This window comes from Lepidothrix coronata, unplaced genomic scaffold, assembly GCF_001604755.1.
Source record: "Lepidothrix coronata isolate B3197 unplaced genomic scaffold, Lepidothrix_coronata-1.0 Scaffold40, whole genome shotgun sequence".
Lineage (NCBI taxonomy): Eukaryota > Metazoa > Chordata > Aves > Passeriformes > Pipridae > Lepidothrix > Lepidothrix coronata.
Window position 1 is genome coordinate 1,748,683 of NW_016690220.1, and position 18,808 is coordinate 1,767,490.

At 44.6% G+C, this 18,808-nt stretch overlaps 1 long non-coding RNA gene across 1 annotated transcript; it reads right to left on the reverse strand.

The window, feature by feature from the left end:
- Positions 1–15,337: 15,337 nt before the first annotated feature.
- LOC108496464 lies at positions 15,338–16,491 on the reverse strand. The gene is made up of 3 exons (XR_001874472.1): positions 16,406–16,491; positions 16,292–16,330; positions 15,338–15,499 (listed from the first exon to the last, which is right to left on the reverse strand). It is a non-coding gene; the product is annotated as an uncharacterized LOC108496464 (long non-coding RNA).
- Positions 16,492–18,808: the final 2,317 nt, after the last annotated feature.

The following is an 18,808-nucleotide window of genomic DNA, read 5'->3' on the forward strand; positions in this document are numbered from 1 at the left end:
AGTGGCAAGTTCACCATAGAGCAGGATCTTAGGGAGGCGGTGGTCCTTCATCCTGGAGACGTGCCCTGCCCATCGCAGCTGTGTTCTCAGCAACATGGCCTCAATACTTGTGACAGCTGCTTGTTCTAGAACAGATGTATTGGTCACATAATCTGATCAGTGGATGTTTAGGATTGTACGGAGGCAGCGTTGATGGAAGCGTTCTAAGAGATGCAGGTGGTGGTGGTAGATGACCCATGATTCGGAACCATATAAAAGAGTAGACAGCACAATGGCTTTGTAAACACTGATCTTGGTACTTTTCTTCAAGTGTTTATTATGCCATACTCTTTTATGGAGTTTTCCGAAAGCACTATATGCCTTTGCTAACCTGTTGTCTATCTCTCCGTCAATCTTACCATCCGAGGAGATCCAGAACAAGTGGTGGATCAGTCTAGCTGAAAAAACTCAATTATGCGCAGATACAGGTGATCACAGAGGATTCTGAGGCCTTGAAAACAGCATACGGGCCTACATACCAGGTCCAAAGCCCTCTACTCAGCACAGATGGTCAAACGCTTCTGACAGATAAAACCTCCATTCTGAATCGTTGGTCTGAACACTTTCACACTCTCTTCAGTACCAACCGTGTAGTTCAAGACTCAGCAATTCAGCCCATCTCACAACAACCGGTGAAGAATGAATTGGATACTGCCCCCACTTTGGGAGAAACTCTTAAAGCCATACAGCAGGTGAAAATCAGCAAGGCAGCTGGGGTTGATGGGATTCCACCTGAAATACGGAAACATGGGGGCCAAGCACTCCATGCTAAATTTCACGACTTTGTGGTGCGCTGTTGGGAACTAGGCGAACTACCATCAGACCTTCGTGATGCAGTCATCATCACTTTGTATAAGAAGAAAGGATTTTGATATTATAATCACCCATCAAACCAATGTATGGCAGGTAACAAACCAGGCCATGGTCTTCTGTATGATTTTACATTGAATTTCAATCATTTCCATCTTTTTATATCCAGGAACAAAGCATTCCTTTTCTCAGCTGTTCCATGCACACACCACATACTGTGAACAAGATGCTTCCTCCACTCACTACAGGCCACACTGCAGAGCATCACACCAGCTACCCCTTATGTCAGGGCTCAGAACATACAGCACATTCCTCTCAACAGGCTGTAATTTCACTTACTGCCATCCCTGACAGTGGCCAATACTGACTAATTTGGGAAAAGCATAGCACCACCTCTCTTTAGTCAGGGTCAGTTCAAGGTCTTTCTGAACCAGAAGTGACACTACTACCTTTTTGGGTTTGTGGGCGTTTTTTTTCCTTTAGAAGTACCTTCTCTTGCTTGTTTTTAAGCTTGCAGCCTGAAGACTTAATTTTCCTTTATTATTTATTAGTAAGATATGAATTATTTGCTCTGTATCTTCCCATCCACTATCTCTCTGCAAAGAGCTATCATATGCAATACCTCTTCCTTGAAATCTATTATTTAAGGGGAAAAACTTTTCTGTCCTTATGTGAAAGCTATTCCAATGATCCTTGTTCCTTTGCTGAGTTTTTTCCAAATTCTACTTTGCTTTCTTTTTGACAAGGTGGTCCAAAATGCATGCAGTTTTCAAGATCTCCATTAATTCAGATACCAGTATGATGGGGTTTTCTTTTTTTTTTTTTTTTTTTTTTTTCCTTTTTGCTCTTTCTACCCCTTCCTAACATTGTTCTGCTTGCCTTTTTGACCCTATTGAGTATTGAGCTGACATTTTCACAGGACTATTCAAAATGAGTCCAAGATCCTTCCTGAGTGATAACAGGTAACATAGAGCACATCGTTGTGCATGTATGATTAGTGCATGTGCATTATTTTGCATTTATCAATTCTGAATTCCCTCTGCCATTTTCTCTCACTAAGTCATGCTGAACTGCAAGATCTTCTGCATTGCTTTACAGCCAGCTTTAGATGTGATGTCTCCATAAGCTTTGTCATTCCTCTCATTCTCCTCAGACTGCTTTTAAACATAAAAACACAGACAGCTTCACTGTGCCAGGTCAGTGATCCCCCTAATCAAGCATTCTGTGCAATATTGGCCAAATAAAAAGATGCTCAGGCAACAGCATCAGAACACAGCCCTTGAATACCTTCCACTCTCAACCACTCCCGAGTTTGCATGCTGTCTTTATAGCATTGGCTTGCTTTTCTGCCCTGCTGCCTCCTTGGACACAGGCAAACCCCTAGCATTTGTCATGTCCTCGAGTGTGGAATTTCAGAGCTTAGTGACACAATGTGCAAAGAACCACCTCCTCTTGTTCTGAACCTGACACCCACCAGCTTCCTTTGGCACCACAGACACTTGGGCTCTAGTCACCCTCATAGACACCCATGATTTGGTGGACTTCTGTTTTTGAAGACTGAGCCATTTGTTAGCTATTTCAGAACAAATTCACAGTTTCTTTAGGCTCAGGCTCAAAACTGAACTATTGAGCAAAAGGACTACAACATCAACATTGTCCAATGCTTTTCTGGAGAAAATTGTAGTGGGTATTTTGTCCCTGATATTTGATCCCCTTACTCTCATTCAAATGCAACTTACAACAGATCAGTGACTTTCTTGTCCCAAGAGCAGTTGTGACAATCCTGCATCAGTTAATAAATTTGACTTTGCATTTCAACAATCAATAACACATCTGTAAATTAAAAGTATAGTAAGAATAATTGTGCAAAGTGGGAAACTGAAAAAATTAAACTAAAATTTTTAGAAACGGCCTTCTGTGTTGCTTTTCCACTTGGCTTTCTATTGTCTTCTCTTTGATTGGGAATTTTCCTCACCCAAAAAAACAAGCCTAAGTAACATTTTTCACTGGCCAGCAAAGTGAAAGTATCAAGAGCAGGAGTCATGAGGTAGACTACCAAAAACTGCACAGGAAGAGTGGATAAAATTTACACTATTTTTTCTATACTTTTGTATACATCGTTATTTGGGCCTTTTAAAAAGAAACCGAGATCATCCTTGTATACACCCTAGAGATTACTTTTTTCCTGGTCATTGTGGAAAGTCGTGGTTGAAGCAAGTGAATTTTACGCTTAATTCCGAGGACAGGGAGGTTTATAGTCACTCTGATGTGTTCCAGGAATCAATCTCTCAGTTGTGGGCTAGCTGCAGAAGCAGTTTGTCTCTCCCATTCATTGCCCATTTCGCCAACAATGCCATTGTTCCAGTGGAATGCAGCTGTCATGAGCAGCCGTGACTGCAGAAGGTGCTCCCTCCGGCAGCCTGGGCCACCGCCATCAAGCATTGTAAAATCTAAGACCAATACCAAAACCTTGAACTTGCCTTGATACTCAGCAGGGTTACAGTGAAATGAGCAGAGCTTCAGGGAGATATGCTTTCAGCAGCCTGTATTAGGGAGGAGATGAATTGCTCCATTTTGCGTCAGCTTTGTAAATCTATACCATATGACTGGCTACTAAAAGTCAGTAGCCAACCGGAGCACAAGGATTTGTAGCTTCAAAAGTTATTGTGAAATTATGGGGGGAGGGAGTGGTTCAGTATTTATACAAGTGAGAGGCACAATCTGAATTCAGGAAATTGTTTAAATATAAATAAATCTGTACAATTATGTATCTATGACTCTACTGAATCCCACACACTGTTCAGCCAAGAATTTACTTTAGCTCAGTGCTTAACTCCTTTCTTCAGTTTAAAAAAACAATTAGGACAGTTTTCAAAAGGAAAACATCGACTGTTCATGTGAAAGTATACATCCAAGCACAAATCTTTACATCTATACAATTATTATACCAGGATGCACAAACTGATTTTAGGAGGGCAATTCAAGCATCATTCAGAAGTAATGGTTAACCATTACTGTGTAAAATTTCACAAAAAACAAGCTTGAAGTCAAACAAAGTCTTTATTCAAGTTGTAGAACTTCAGCATGATGTTTCCCATATTTTTCTCCTGGTTCTTAGAAAAAAAATAATCTCCCAATGCACTTACTCCAGCCTTTACAACCTGTAAGAGATCTTACTCAATATTACCAAGAGATCTTACCTGCTATTGCTCTTGTTTTATCACTCCTACCAAGTTCTAAAAACAATGATTTCCAAATAATTTCTGTTATTCATCCACCCTTCCCCTACCCAACCATCTCCACCAGTAATCGGCAGAATGTCTGAATGATCACAGCCAAGAACAATCACTTAAATCATCAATCACCCATTTTCTAGCTTTTCCCCCACCGCTGACTGAAGAAATTCAAGTGAAATTAAAACATACTGCAGACGGCTCACTGGTTATTTCTACCTTCCTTTATTTTTGTAGAACTTCTTCCATAACTAAGAGTAAGCAGCTAATTAAGCACATCATGCACTTTTGACATATCAAATTAACTGTAAGAGACCAACAAACTTACCCAAGAACATTTCTGTAAACAAATTACTGAGAATACATACAATATCAAAGCACTTTGACACACAGAAATAAAAAGGCCAGCGTGATAGTAACCAGTGCCCCTCACACAAAGAAAGACCACATTGCTTCTCCTCACATAGAGGGGATTAGTCTTTCTCCAAATCAGCTTGGGGGAATGGGAAACGGAATGCAGTCACCAGTCCTCCGTGACTACTTGCTGCTTTATGGCTCTAACAATACTAAAGAGAAGAAACACAGACATCACATCTCAGACTTGCATCTTCTTCCCACTGCAAAAGTCTTTGCTTTGCTATGGAAGACTGAGCAAGTTGAAGACCAAATAAGTGGAGGAGAGAAGATCTAGTCAGTAGTAGGAAAGACCATCATAAGTAAAGATACACACAAATCTCACGATATATAAGTAGCTCTGTCTCCATTACATACCAGATCCCAGAGCAGAACTCCTTTCTAGTTTTGATTCATGACTGAAGCCAGTTCTCAAGAACCAAATCAGTAGAAGAGTATGTAATGAAAGTCAAATGTAAAAAGAAGTTTAGAAAAAGGCCAAATGTAGAAAATAAAAAGCCACACATGCTTTAGACATTAACAGGTTTCATTAGCATTTCTCCCACAAGGAGACCAGCTTAGAAAAAAAAGGTAAATATCAGTGTTATTAAACCCCTAGAAAGCTAACATGAAACCACTTCTTAATTTTAGTACATAAATTAACAACATCAGTCAGTTAGGGATATGTGAGCAGGAAAGTCCAGAACTGGCCTACTGTGGAAGGAAGGAGACTCAAAAAAGAGACTGGAAACTCTAGAGGTAGAAGGCAGAAGAGAGATTAGACTGAAAAGAAGAACAGAAAGCAGAGAAACTGAGAAGGGCATTTTAAAGTGTGACCACAGACGTAAGCTGAAGGCTGACATTAATAAACCACATTATCTTGTGCTCGTCTGCTTACAACATCCCACTCTATCCCACTTTTACTTCTCATTAAATGAAAAACAAGGGAACAAGGAAAACAATGTCAATTAAAGCTTTCTTAGAACATGGAACCCTTGCACACTGTATTGTTACAATCATACTCAAGAACCGTACCAAGCCACACTTTTTAGTAATTCAAACACTAAACTGGATTTTAACACAATCATGCGTATTGTTCTATTCCATCCAAACATGTTTTTCTAACTTAATTTTCTTCACTTCATCAAATGAAACATTTCTGGAAAGGAAGCAACAAGCACTTGCTCGAGATAAAAGTCAGCAAATCTGCTCCTAGACATATATCACAGAAGGAATAACATGCTTTTCTTTTTCATTTTAAAAAATGTATCTGTCACATTGAATTCTATAAAACAGACTGGAGTGACTTCACTGACAGAAGTATCCCAGTCTACCTGAAGTTAGAGAGCAAACCTTTGGAAAGAACAGATATTTAAGAAGAAAACAACAAACCATACTTCTTTTGAAGAACTCAAAGAATGTTGTCACACTAATATCCATTTTTCTAGTGACCAAGTGTTGCCACAAATATATTTTTACTCTTTACCATTTGCAATGACAGAAACACTATCAATTAGCCTGATCACAGACAGCATCACTGTAGAGGACATTTACCCTCAGCACTGAAAATTAAGAGGAATACAAGCCAGAGGAGACAGCTATAGAGAAGACTAGCTTTTTTGCTTTATTACTATACTCTACAAAGCCATTATGACTTTGTGTCATACTTATCTTTTTCTGGTTTTACCCGAGCTCTGCCTTTGTTCTGGTTTAATTTGTCTTCTATTCAAACAAGTCACCACACCAATAGAATTACTGTCTATGAACATGAACTGAAAGAGTCGCTACTTTTATGGTTTGGGTTGAGGCCCATCAAGATCACCTCTAACTTCTCACCTCTTTCACACTCCTTAATTCAAGGCCTGGGACCCAGCATCTAGAAATGGCATGGTTTTAGAGTCAGCTTTTCTTGGTCCACTGTCAAGTGTTCCAACTCTAGACTTTCTGCAGGAAGAGAGTTCACTGCACACCGAAGTGCTTTTGCTACCAAGAACCTTAAAAATGGCCAACTAGTAAAACACTTGAACCTCGCAGGAGACCTTAAGGCATCAAACAGCCCAAAGCCCATTAACAAAAAGCTTAAGATGAGTTTAATGGAAGCTTGCTAACTGTTTTTGGTCAAATACGTCTAAAAATCTCATTTCGCCCACCAGTGGCACTGTGGGGGGGCACTGTTTTCACCAAAGTTCTCTTTGAAATATCCCAGAGCAGAGATACCAAGTCAGCTTCTCCCAGAAAGACAGTGCTGCGACTCAACTCCACCATTTTCAGAAAGGTAGGTCAGTCTGTGGGCTTGTTCATAACTAGATCCTTTCATCCTTTTCACTTGCCTCTAGACAGCTGCCAATGGCTTGGAATTTATACTCTGGGGATGACTAGGTACAGGGAAAGACATCATCTATCCCACTGATGATGTCACAGGGGACATCTATTGCAACACCAGAGGAAATCTGTCACAGATAACTGAGCTGTTCCTAGTTCCAGCTAACCTGCACAGCCATGTGTCCAGTCTAGGAAAATTCTCCTCCTTACAAATAAAGCAACTGCAGAACCACCAAGTTTCTCTTCATGAATGCAATTACTGAAGTAAACCATTTTCCTTGAGAACTGAAGCTGACATTACCATCAAAGACGATGGTAGAAGGCTGACATAGTCTCTGCACTATGTTCCAACAGCCCATGTGCCTCAGAGAAGGGTATACATCTAAAAAAACGTGAGATTTGAAAATGTTCCAACTTCTCCAAGAAATGACTATGTCCAATATGCCCTAGAAAGCTGACTAGCAATTAGAAATTACAAGTATCATTATTCAACACACTGCTAGTTGTAAAATTTTGACTTTATCTACAGACAGAAATTAATTTGTTTACTCTATCAGGGCTAGAAAACACATACAAAACTCCCCAGGTGAACAGAACTCAGTGGCTGAAGTGGTTAATCACTGAAGTGGCTAATTCTCCTAGTAGAAGTCGCTTTTCTAAACTCCATTGATATAAAAGCACAAGACAAGAAAAATGTAACATCAAGTACTTTGTAATGTATAATTTCAGCAAACCAATCGAGTTTTAGATGTTGACCTACAAAATGAAGAACAAAAAGACTATGCACTAGAAAACTATTAAAATGGCTTGATTTCCTGAAGCCCCGAGCACCAGAAGAGTCATATTAAGTAAATCTACTATTTACATTTTCTTTATTAGCACTTTGCAAAGACTCTCTGGAAGAAACGCACACTGTGGTGCAAGCAATAAGGGGCGTGAGATAATCACTGTAATGCTTGGTACCCAGAAAACTTACAGTCAAAACTAGGTAATGATTTAATTATCATGCTATTTAGTAACAGTTTGAGTATTAGAATTGGATTTTTTTTCCAGAATTGTTTTTCAATAGGTTGCTCAGACACGCTTGTCTTTGAACCTAGCCCTACAGACTTAGGATGCAAGTGAGATGACCAGACAGGAAAGCCAAACATGCTGCCCATGCCCACGCTCTCACCCAGAGAGGTTCTCCGGCATATAGCCCTGCTGTGAACAGACACAGAGGTGCTACCAACCAAACCGACCTCAGGATTTGTCTGCCCACCTTGAATCCCAGGCATCCTACATACTCACAAGTAAGTTGTCCCAATGCCTAAAGCAACAGGCAGGTATCTTCTTTCAGATATCACTGCAATAGGTGAATGTATCATTGCCATATAATGCTGCCACAACAGACAGCCATAGACAACCAAGTCCAAACCTCTGTCAGCAAAAGAAAGTGCAGAAATCCTCCCTAGGGTGCCTCATGCAATATTAGTACAGTTCATCCAGCTGCTTGCTTATCCAACATCAGCTCAAGAGCTGTGGGGGCGGTAACTCTGGCAAAGGAAAGGCAGCAAATCGCTGAGGAAAAGTTGCATCTTCAGCCAACACAGCTGCTTGCAAAATGAGCTAGCTATCTTGCTACACTCCTAGCCCCGAGGGGCCCAGTGCACGCTGACACACAGAGACCAGCCACCACAGCCACTTACAGCAGACCACCAGCTAGAGCACTTGCCTAGGCTGTGGGAAGACAACATCCAGTTCCCTCCTCAACCAAAAGGGATCCAAAAAAACCCCTTGCCTACCTCCTGGGAGACAGCCAGAGCTAAGCCTATGAGACACCCATTGTATGGCAGGGAATATATTACCTACCTTTATAACAACTAGCTAAAATATACATGGATTCCTTGTAACCCTACCTGGGATCTGAGACTAGAAGGAGTATAGCAACATCATCAAAGTTACCACTTCTGCTACACACTCCCATCTCCGCTGCACGTGGACTTGGGCCGACTGCAGAGCAACTGCTGAATTCCTAACTCACAGCCAACACTTGAACGCACAATGATTTGTGTGTCTACAAAGACATGCTGAGAAAACTGGGGCTGTTCAGCCTGGAGTAGATAATATTGCATGGAGATCTCATAGCAGCCTTCCAGTATCCAAAAGGGGCCTACAGAGAAGCCGGAAAGGAGCTCATCGAGAGCTGTAGCAATAAGACAAGGAGTAATGAGTACAAACTGGAAAAGAGGAAATCTAGGTCAGATATAGGAAAGAAATTCTTTACTGTGAGGGTGGTGAGGCACTGGAGCAGGTTGCCCAGCAAAGCTGTGGATGCCCCATCCCTGGCAGTGTTCAAAGCCAGGTTGGATGGGGCTTTGAGCGTCCTGGTCTGGTGGGAGGTGTCCCTTCCCACAGCAGGCGTTTTGTGACTAGGGGATCTTTAAGGTCCCTTCCAACCCGTTAACATTCCATGAATCTGTGATTCAGAACACATGGCTGCAAGCTGCCGCCGCTCAGGACCCACTGTGCCACCGGGCAAAGGCAGGGACAGCATCACCTGCTGCCCGAAAGCAGATCAGCCCTCCTAAGAGGGGTGAACTGCTTGCGGGGTGGGGGGGGCTGCTCTGCACCGAGCCCGGAGCGCCCCGAGGGAGCGAGGTCGCCAGCACCGGTTGTTCCCGGTGGAACAGACCGCACGATCAGTAGCGTCCGCGCGCACCCGCGGCTGGCACAGGCCTCCGGAAGGTTATTTATAGCTTGGCCCGGATACGCGCTGACGTCACGGAGCGCACCGCCCCCGTGCGTCAGCGTAAGGCGTACGTAATGGGAACGTGACACACGCACGGCGCGCGGGAGCTATTTATAGCCGGGAGAGGGCGGAGAAGGGAAAGGAAAAAAAACTTTAAAAAAAGAGAAAAAAAACCTTAAAAAAAAAAAAAAAAAAAAAGGAAAAGGAAAGGGCCGTTTGTTCGCCATCCGCACGCGCTGAGGGAGGCGGGAGGGCGCGGGGGGAGCCGCGAGTGACGGGGGCGGGGAGGCGGCGGTCGCTAGCTGGCGGCGCGCGCGGGGGGATTCCCCCTCCTCCCTCCTCCCTCTACCCCGACCCCCCGGGAAACCCCCACCCCACCCCCCGCGGAAAATAAACGGCGTAAAAGAGCCGGTCCCCGGGTTTCCGGGAAGCGGACCTGCTCCCGCCCGGCTGTGGCGGGGCCGCTCCGCCGCCGGAGCCGCCGCTGCTCCCGCCGCCTGCGTGGGACGAGCGGCGGGGCCCGGCAGTCCCACAGCAGCTCCAGAACGCCTCCCACCGCCACATCCCGGCGTGGGGGGAGCGGGACTCCGCCGTGGGGCCGGTGAGCCCCCCGTGGGAACGGTGCCGAGGAGGTGCCGTGCTGGGGGCGCGCCGCGCCCCGGAGCGGGGGCTTCTCCATCCCCGTCTCCTTCCCAGCTTCCCAAAGTTGCAAAGAGGCTTCTCGGAGTTTTTCCCCGCTCCGAGAACAGACACGAGGGCTCTGGAATATCTCTCTTATGAGGAGAAATTGAGGGAGCTGGGCCTGCTTAGTCTAGAGAAGGGCAGACTTAGAGGGGATCTCAATGCATTTAAGTATCTCCGAGGCGGGTGCCAAGAGGACGGTGCCAGGCTTTTTCCGGTGGTACCCTGCAACAGGACGAGAAGCAATGGCCATAAACTAAAACACAGAAAGTTCCACCTCAACATGAAGAAGGACTTCTTTATGCTGGGGGTGGTAGAGCACTCGAACAGGCTGCCCAGGGAGGTCATGGAGTCTCCGAGCTCTCTGGAGATATTCCAAGCCCACCTGGACGCGTCCCTGTGCGACCTCCCCGAGGTGACCCTGCCTTGGCAGGGACCTCCAGCGGTCCCTTCCAAGCCGGGAGGGCCCCGGGTGTCCCGGGAAGCGGCGCGGGGACACCTGTTGGCGCCGCCGCCGCCGTCACGCGGCGCTCAGCCGGGCGCGCGCGTCACGGGACCGGGCGCGCGTGCCGCCGCCGCCGCCGCCGTCACCTGCCCGCGCCCCGCGGGGGACACGGTGGGGGCAAGGGGGAGAGCCCCTGAGAAAGTGGGAGATGTTCCTCCCCGAGGCGGCCCCCGGTGAACGGTGGGAAAAAGGGGTGAAAGCAAACAGTCCCAGCTGGCGCGCCCTGCGGCTGCTCTGCCTGGGAACCACCGCTTAACTTTAGTCCTGACCGGGCTTCACCGCTCGCCACGCACGGCACGGCAGAGGGGAGCGTGTGGATTTCGCCGGGTAGGTGGGGAAGCGGCGGCGGCTGCGCCGGTGAAGTTTAAAAACAGAAAAAATAAATCCGAAAGCAGCGCGTGAGCAGAAATGAGAGATAAACGGAGCTTAATGGAGTGTGCTGGGGCGACACTGACCCCGCAGGTAACGTGGAACCCTCGAGAAAAGTTTGTACCACGGCGAAGCGATTAAAGAGCCAACCGGACAGCTAAAAAGGAATGGATCGTGAAATGTCACCATTTTTAATAAAAGCCTATTTATGATAGTGTTTCAAGTTCTTGGCATTATTAAATACCGTGCTAGGAACAGGTATAATGAATGATAAGAAGGAGAAGCTCAGTGGTGTTACCTGTCTGTTGAAAACACAACAGTACAGCTTAATTTAAGAGCAGCAGCATGGAAAATAAAGGGAATTGCCTAAACTCTTAAGGGTAGAAATACTGAAAATTTAGCTTTTACTACTTCATCAGCAACAAAAAACAATAAAGCAGGGAAATATAATAAGAAAATATATTTAATTTAGAACAGATGGCAGGAAGCTTTTTTTCCCCCTTGCATGGAACCACAACTGTGCAGAATGATCAGTGGGGAATTTTGGTAGGGTGAAAACACCAGAGTTATTCTAGGACTCAGCATATGAAGATTTGGTGAAGGAAAGAGAAAATTAGAATGAAAATTGCTTTTTAAATTGCCCAGAACTTCTAAATAGTTTCTCTTGCCAATTTTAACTGCAACGTGACAAAGCTTTTGCCTCATCATCCCCAACAAATTTATTACAAAAATACAAAACATATCCTAGTAAAAAATAGGGAACTGTTCAAACATTAATTCTCTTGCTGTGCGAGGTTCCATTCCCTTCATGTAAGGCAGAGAATTGAGACTGGCCAAAACTATACAGGATGATGATGACTTTAAGCAGTCTTTGCAAAGACCTTTGCTGGTGTTCTTTGTCAGAATCACAGGAATTAAAGAGAATCTATTACAACTTTGTTCCTTTGAAAACAGGGAGGTCCTTTTACTAGATAAACACATAGAATCGTAAAACCATAGAGTGGTTTGGGTTGAAAAGGACCTTAAAGATTATCCAGTTCCAACCCCCTTGCCATGGGCAGGGAGAGCTTCCACTAGACCAGGTTGCTCAGAGCTCCTCCAAGCTGGCCTTGGACACTGCCAGAGTTGGGGCATCTGTGCAGTGGTGAGCAACTCCAATGATTTTCAGTTCCACTGTAGTGCTTCCTGTTTGCCTTTGCGATGCTCAAGCACTCAGAGGGTAACTTAAGCAAGCAGAAGAGGAGGCATGGAATCTCTCTTATCTGCCATTCTCCCCCTTATGTCCATCATTGAGACACATATCCTTTCAGTAATTTTGGATCTCTGCTCCAGGTGCCCCAGAAGCAGTGATGGTTGTTTTCTAAAACTGTATTTAGATGGGTTTGACTTTCACTGCTTGGTATTTCAAACTTTTTGCTATTTGAACCACATCACTGTCTCATACAGTACTCCACCTGTAAGTTTTTGTGTAGCGTGCAATTATAATGTGACACTGTCAAGTTCCTTGCCTCCTTGAAATGGGAGGGAACAGTCAATTTTCAAGATTGACTTTCCAAGACATTTCCAAGCTCAAATGCTTTCCTGAAGAGTCTGAGGCAATAGCATCCCCTCATGCCTTCCTCACAGCTTTTTCTGCAGAAATGGCAGCAGGCTCCTGCTCTTTGGTAGAAGAGTTAAGCTTCCCTAATGACCTGGTTTTGGCTGGGAAGAAGTTAATTTTCTTCCCAGTATCTGTAATAGTGCTGTGTTTTGGATTTAGGATGAGAATAATGTTGATAACACACTGATGTTTTGGTTGTTGCTGAGCAGTGCATACACTAAGTTAAGGACTTTTCAGTTTCTCACACAAACCCACCAGTGAGTGGACTGAGGGTGCACGAGAAGTTGGGAGGGGACACAGCCTGTACAGCTGACCCTAACTGACCAAAGAGACATTCCATACCATATGGCATCATGCTCAGCATATAGAGCTGGGGGAAAGCTGGCTGGGGTGCACTGCTTGGGAACGGGCTGAGCATCGGTCAGCAGGTGGTGAGCAATTGCACTGTGCATTGCTTGTTTTGTATATTCTAATTAGTGGTGGTGGTGGTAGTAGTAGTAGTAGTAGTAGCAGTAGTAGTAGTAGTAGTAGTAGTAGTAGTACTTTCCCTTCCGTTTCTCTCGTATTAAACTGTCTTTATCTCAACCCATTAATTTTACTTTTTTCCCCCCAGTTCTCTCCCCCATCCTGCTGGGGGAGGGGAGGGCGATGGGAAGTGTGAGCCAGCGGCTGCGTGGTGTTTAGCTACCTGCCAGGTTAAACCACAACACCTAAGCAGCACACCTGTGCTCAGTGCACTTTGCTCCTTGTGTTTGTAAGTTTGTTTTGGCACTCCTCACTCCCACCATCTCCAGAGGGCTGCACAGAGCAGCGAGTGTAACACAGCTCCAGGGATGACATTTCCAGCCTGCAATGGGCTGCGGCAGCCATGACTTGCCAGTTTCATTCAAGTTTGGATTTCAAGATGATTTTCACAACCCCAAATACTAGACTCTGAGCTCATTACCCTGTTCCTGGAGCCAGGGCTGTAAGTTCAGGCCTAGAGTGCATACACCACGATTTGTTCTTTTGTATAAGGGCAGGGGGGAGGAAATGGAACTGATTTCATCAGCTCACTCTAACAGCGTATCTCAGCTGATTCAGAGACGCCAGAAGGTTTAGACATGATTGAAGAAAGCTGATGCTTAAACTCTCTTAACCTGTGACGTGATACTAGTGCCCACTTCTGATCTTTAAGATATGATAAGCCTGAAAGAAATAGTCCAGATCCTCTCAGGTAAATGATTCATTTCTTTATATAAGAGGAAAAAAAAGGAATCATTGCTATTGAGGGGTCTGAGGCCTGTGCATTAGTAAGACATAAACAATAATAATAATTAGCTTTCATTTCTGTGCCTTTATTTCCTAAACTCCCTGTTGTAATTTTACAGATGGGGAAACAGAGCAGAGGTAAGTGGAGTTCTACGAAGGCACAAGCCAGGACAGAGACGAAGCAAAAACCACACCCGGACAGTCAGTTGCTTTGGCAGCTGAGATTTCCCACTCCTCTCCTCAAACCCCTCATCCTACCGCAGCTGAAGAAGTGCTACCCCTTGGTTCTTGGAAATGGGCAGTTCGGATAGCACAGGAGTGAGAAGGCAAAGAGACAAACAGGGAAATAGTAAGAAAGAGAGAAAATGTAGTCCAAGAAGAGGTGAGAGAGACAGTAAATGAAACGCAATGCTTGGTGACATAGGTAAATGATTTGGAGATCATTAGGAGCAAAACAAACAGGGTAACCAGAAAGACAAAGTAATAAAAAGAAGATGAAATTGAAAAGGTTCTGCTCACAGAAAGATATTAGGAAAAGTAAATAAATAACGAGTTGATGTTTTTGAGGAGCTATCCTTTGTCAGCACAAACAGAAGGTCTGCCAAAAAGGCAGTGCCTGCAGAACAAGCCTAAATTATTATCTGATGTAACTTGTTATTTTCTTTAGAGTTGTGTTTGTGTAGTACTCCATGTGGTAAGTAAAGAGACTCCTTCTTAGGAATAAAGATTCTCAATCCAGTCAAGAATTAAATTTAGAAATGAAGGGCTCAAAAGGAAGCCATAAAAATAATAATGATAATTGCTATTATTTTATTAATTGCCATTATTTTACTACTTAAAAGATGGAGGGGGAAATGTTAGTTTTTATTAAAAATATTAACTAATTATTAACTTATATAATTTTATGATTTTTTAAAATATTATAAACCACCCCCATGGCCTTGATCCTTTTTTAAAATCCATCTCTCTATAATAAATGTTACAGTCTTTGAGATATTTGCCTAGGGTAAGATGAGCTTGAGCTTTTTTTATTTTCTTCCCCTCTCTAATTTTTCTTTAAGTGAGCACAATCAAGTAAGATTGTCCCTTTGAAAGTATCAAGGCCAATGCAAAATGCAGTTCTTTTGTATCCATTATAAATCCAGTTTAAAGCTGCTTCATTATAACATAATTAATGTACTTAATTTAAGATCCCTCTGAATGCTCCTTCATCTCCTTGTTTAATAATCTGCTATGCTTGCATGTCTGAACCTTGTCTGGTCCTGGCTTCTCCCATTCCTAATCAGCTCTTACGTGGTCAGCAGGAATTATGCTCTCAACAGCTCCTCTTGCTTAATATGATCACAGTTCAGTCTATGGGTTTGTGTAACAGGCAATCGTTCTATTTGTTCATATGTGACCTCCTTTACTTTTAATTTTGGATCTCCACGAGCAAGAAAGAATCGTCTATTGTCTTACAAGCCAGGCAAAGTGAACAGGCTGAGTCAGTCCAGGAATATTCAAGCCTCCCCATCTGTGGTATTGCAGAATTCCAGGGCAATTCCACCAGTTGGTGGAGCTTCTGTCTGGGAAAACAGAGCTATTGTGAACAAAGCATACTGTGCATATTTCTAACATTCATAAAAGACTGGGTTTGAATCATTTGAATCTTTCTCAAAATTTCTTCCTTTGGGGCAAAAATTTCCAATGCATGGCCTCAATCCAGTTATAGTCATTTGGAAAATCTGAGCATAAACCACACGACCATTTCTTCAACTAGTTGTGAAAAGATAAACTTTTTGACTGTAAAAGTGTGACAGCAGGCTAGATTAGATTGAGACTTAATTTAGTCAAGACTACGACTCAGTTTTGGCAGGGGGTAGGCTAAGATATACCTTCTCCTCTTCCCCATCATGACCTCTATTTGACAAGGACAATTTTCAAGCAAAGGAGGTGGAATAAGTTCCTCTTTCAGTTTGGAAATACAGCAGTGATAAACTGGGTGTCCTGACAACCTGTTGTAGCACGCTACCTCACATCTAGAAACTTGTTGGCCTAACCATGTAAGGCAGCTGAGGCAGAGCTGCTGTTCTGGGCTATCAAACTCAGCTAAGTGTCATTTTGACCAGGATCACATCCTGTTTTCAAGATTTTAATCGCCCTGATCAGCGCCAGAAACTGTTACATTTATTTTCTGAATTTTCCTCTGAAGAGCAGGATTCTGACTCAGACCTAAATCCAATGATGTTTTAGGATGACCAACTTAAAAACTGCAGTGTATTTTATAGTGTCCCATCCCCACAAATTCAGAAATCCAAATTAATCATCTAACTCTTTACATGCTTGCAGGGTGAGAAAAGGATACGAAACAGACTTACTGCAACAAGTTGGTACGGGCTATATCCCAAATCCCACCCCTATGGAGCAAGGATATATAGGTTAGGACTGCAGGAAATCTCAGGGTATTAGAACCCTACCTTGAAGATGCTCACCTGTGAGCTTTTTCAAAGACAGACCTGGAAGGAGGTGGATACTATCTTCTGTTGGCTCTGTAGCTTTTTCAGTTACACCACTTCCTAGAAAACAGAAGAACTGTGATTCAGCTCCTTTCTCCCCTTTAGGAGACTCATATCCACGTTGACCTTTATGTGAGAGAATGGCCTCATCACCAGGTTATTGGTTGCCTAGGAAGGTATGGAGGGGAAAAGGAGCTTTTACATAGAAATTGTGCTCAGTCAGGCAAGAAAGTTCGCTTAAGGCCATGATAGTATTTTTATACTATAAGTGTGTAATATAAAATAACACAAGCCATACTTGGAGCAGGAATGGATAAGCAGATCTCCTCCATCCCAGCAGACAGCCTGAAGCACTAGACTACAGCGCTTGCACACAAACCTGAAAGTGGCTTCACCACTTCAAACAGGTGGGTGAGATACCACCCAGAAGGACGCAGGGATTACAGCAATCTCCTGGGAGGTGGGGAATGTAGGTTGAGTTTCCCCATCCCCACCCTCACCCCCTGCCCCAGACAAACTATGTGAATGGATGTTCTATTTTCTGTGCAAGTGCTGAAACTACTGAGCTATTGTATAATTTGGATGCACCAACTGACTCCTCTTTTGGGTTTTTCCTAGAAGGTGGCATTTAGGCAGAGGAACAGTTGGTTTCTACACCCTGGAGGAAGATAGGAAATTTTATAAAGAAAACCCCCAGGGGATACTCTTTGCATAGGAAGTTAGACTAGGTGTCATTTTTGTGGCACTACTGAATCTATCATAGAATGATTTGGGTTGGAAGGGACCCTAAAGATCATCTAGTTCCAACCCCTGTGTCATAGGCAGGAAACCTTCCACTAGATCAGATTGCTCAAAGCCCCATCCAGCCTAGTCTCAAATATCTTCAGGGATGGGGAGTTCACAACCTCTCTGGGCAACCTATTCCAGTGCCTTGGCATCTTCACAGTAAAGAATTTCTTCTAATCTCAACCTGCCCTTCTGCAGCTTAAGGCCATTCCCCCATGTCCTATCACTGTCCAATTTAGGTGCCTTCAGATAGATGGCAGCTGATCAGGATTTCTGGATTGCGTTTTTTGACTTGGGTGGGTATCCAGTGGTAAAAGCCTAAAACCAGTGATATTTTCATTGCCTTGACCCCAGAAATTTGCAGCCTAATGACTGGCCTGGACTGTACAAGTTCTGGTCTTGGGGAAGCCAACTGCAAATTCTGATAAGGAGTTGTCATCAAGTTAGTTGGCCATAAATGCAAATGCATGGGTGGGCACTGAAACCCCTCAGCCTCTCCACACTGTCTGCTCCCAGTGCCCCTGTGTAACCATCAGTCTCCCCAGCTCTGGCAGCACCCATCAAATGTCACTTGACAATCTTCCACACTTCCCGGAGCTTTATTTCTCCCAAGGCCTCCTTCACATTGCAGCAGGCTTCCCCCCCCCCTTTGTTGCAGTGCTCGGTTTTATTATCCTGAGTTATCCAGTAAGCCCCGGGAGCGACATCCGCTGGCCCTCACTCCTGCACCATCGCCTCCAGCGAATCAGCGAATCAAGCTGTGTACGCATCAGTTAGACAATTTGCCTTGTGTTGTTCCTGGCCCCTTATCTCTCCCTCCGCTTCGGTGTTTATGCTTAATAATTGGGAGTTCCTTGCACGAAGAACTTCCTTTTCGCCGCTTGGGAAGCACACGGCATATAGTGAGTGACCTCTTGCGTCACAAACAACTGCAGGACAGCAGACCGTGCTCTCCCCAGAGGGAACTGCTGCCTGGCTGAGCGCCGCTGCCGCTGAGCGCCCGGCTCCCTGCGCAACACCCGCATCTCCCCGAAGCGCGCAGCGCTCTCAACGCCACTTTCTAATCATTTTCTCCAAATATCCCGTTTCCTGTGTAGCAGTTCTTTAAATAGCGCCTCGAAGATTATTTTAAAGGCTTTCAAAACACTCTTGCCACCGGTTTTGGGTTTGGAGTGGGTTTTGTTGGCTGGGTTTTTTTTTTTAGCCTTCTCGCATGACGATATTTTCACGTCGTGGGAGACAGGAACAGCTCGAGGAAGCTGCGAAGTTGAACGGAGTACTCGGGGGAGGAAAAGCAGGAGGGGGGAGGCAATACTGTTTCTAGGACCGTCGACCTGGCACCGACGTTTTGTTCTCGCACGCGCTCTCAGTGAGGAGCTGCGAGTTTCAGGATGACGGTGGGGCTTTAATCCCCCTGGGAGTAGCCCGCTTGGAGGGGGGTGAGTGGCCCCGGAGGGCAGAGGCGCTCCGCGGAGTCCCTTTCCCAGCAGAGAGGCCGAGATGCAAAGGAGAAATGACAGCATGGAAAGCGGAGTATTTTTATCAGGGCCGGTGCCCGGGGTGAGCGGTGGGCGGAAAGTGCCACCCTCTCTC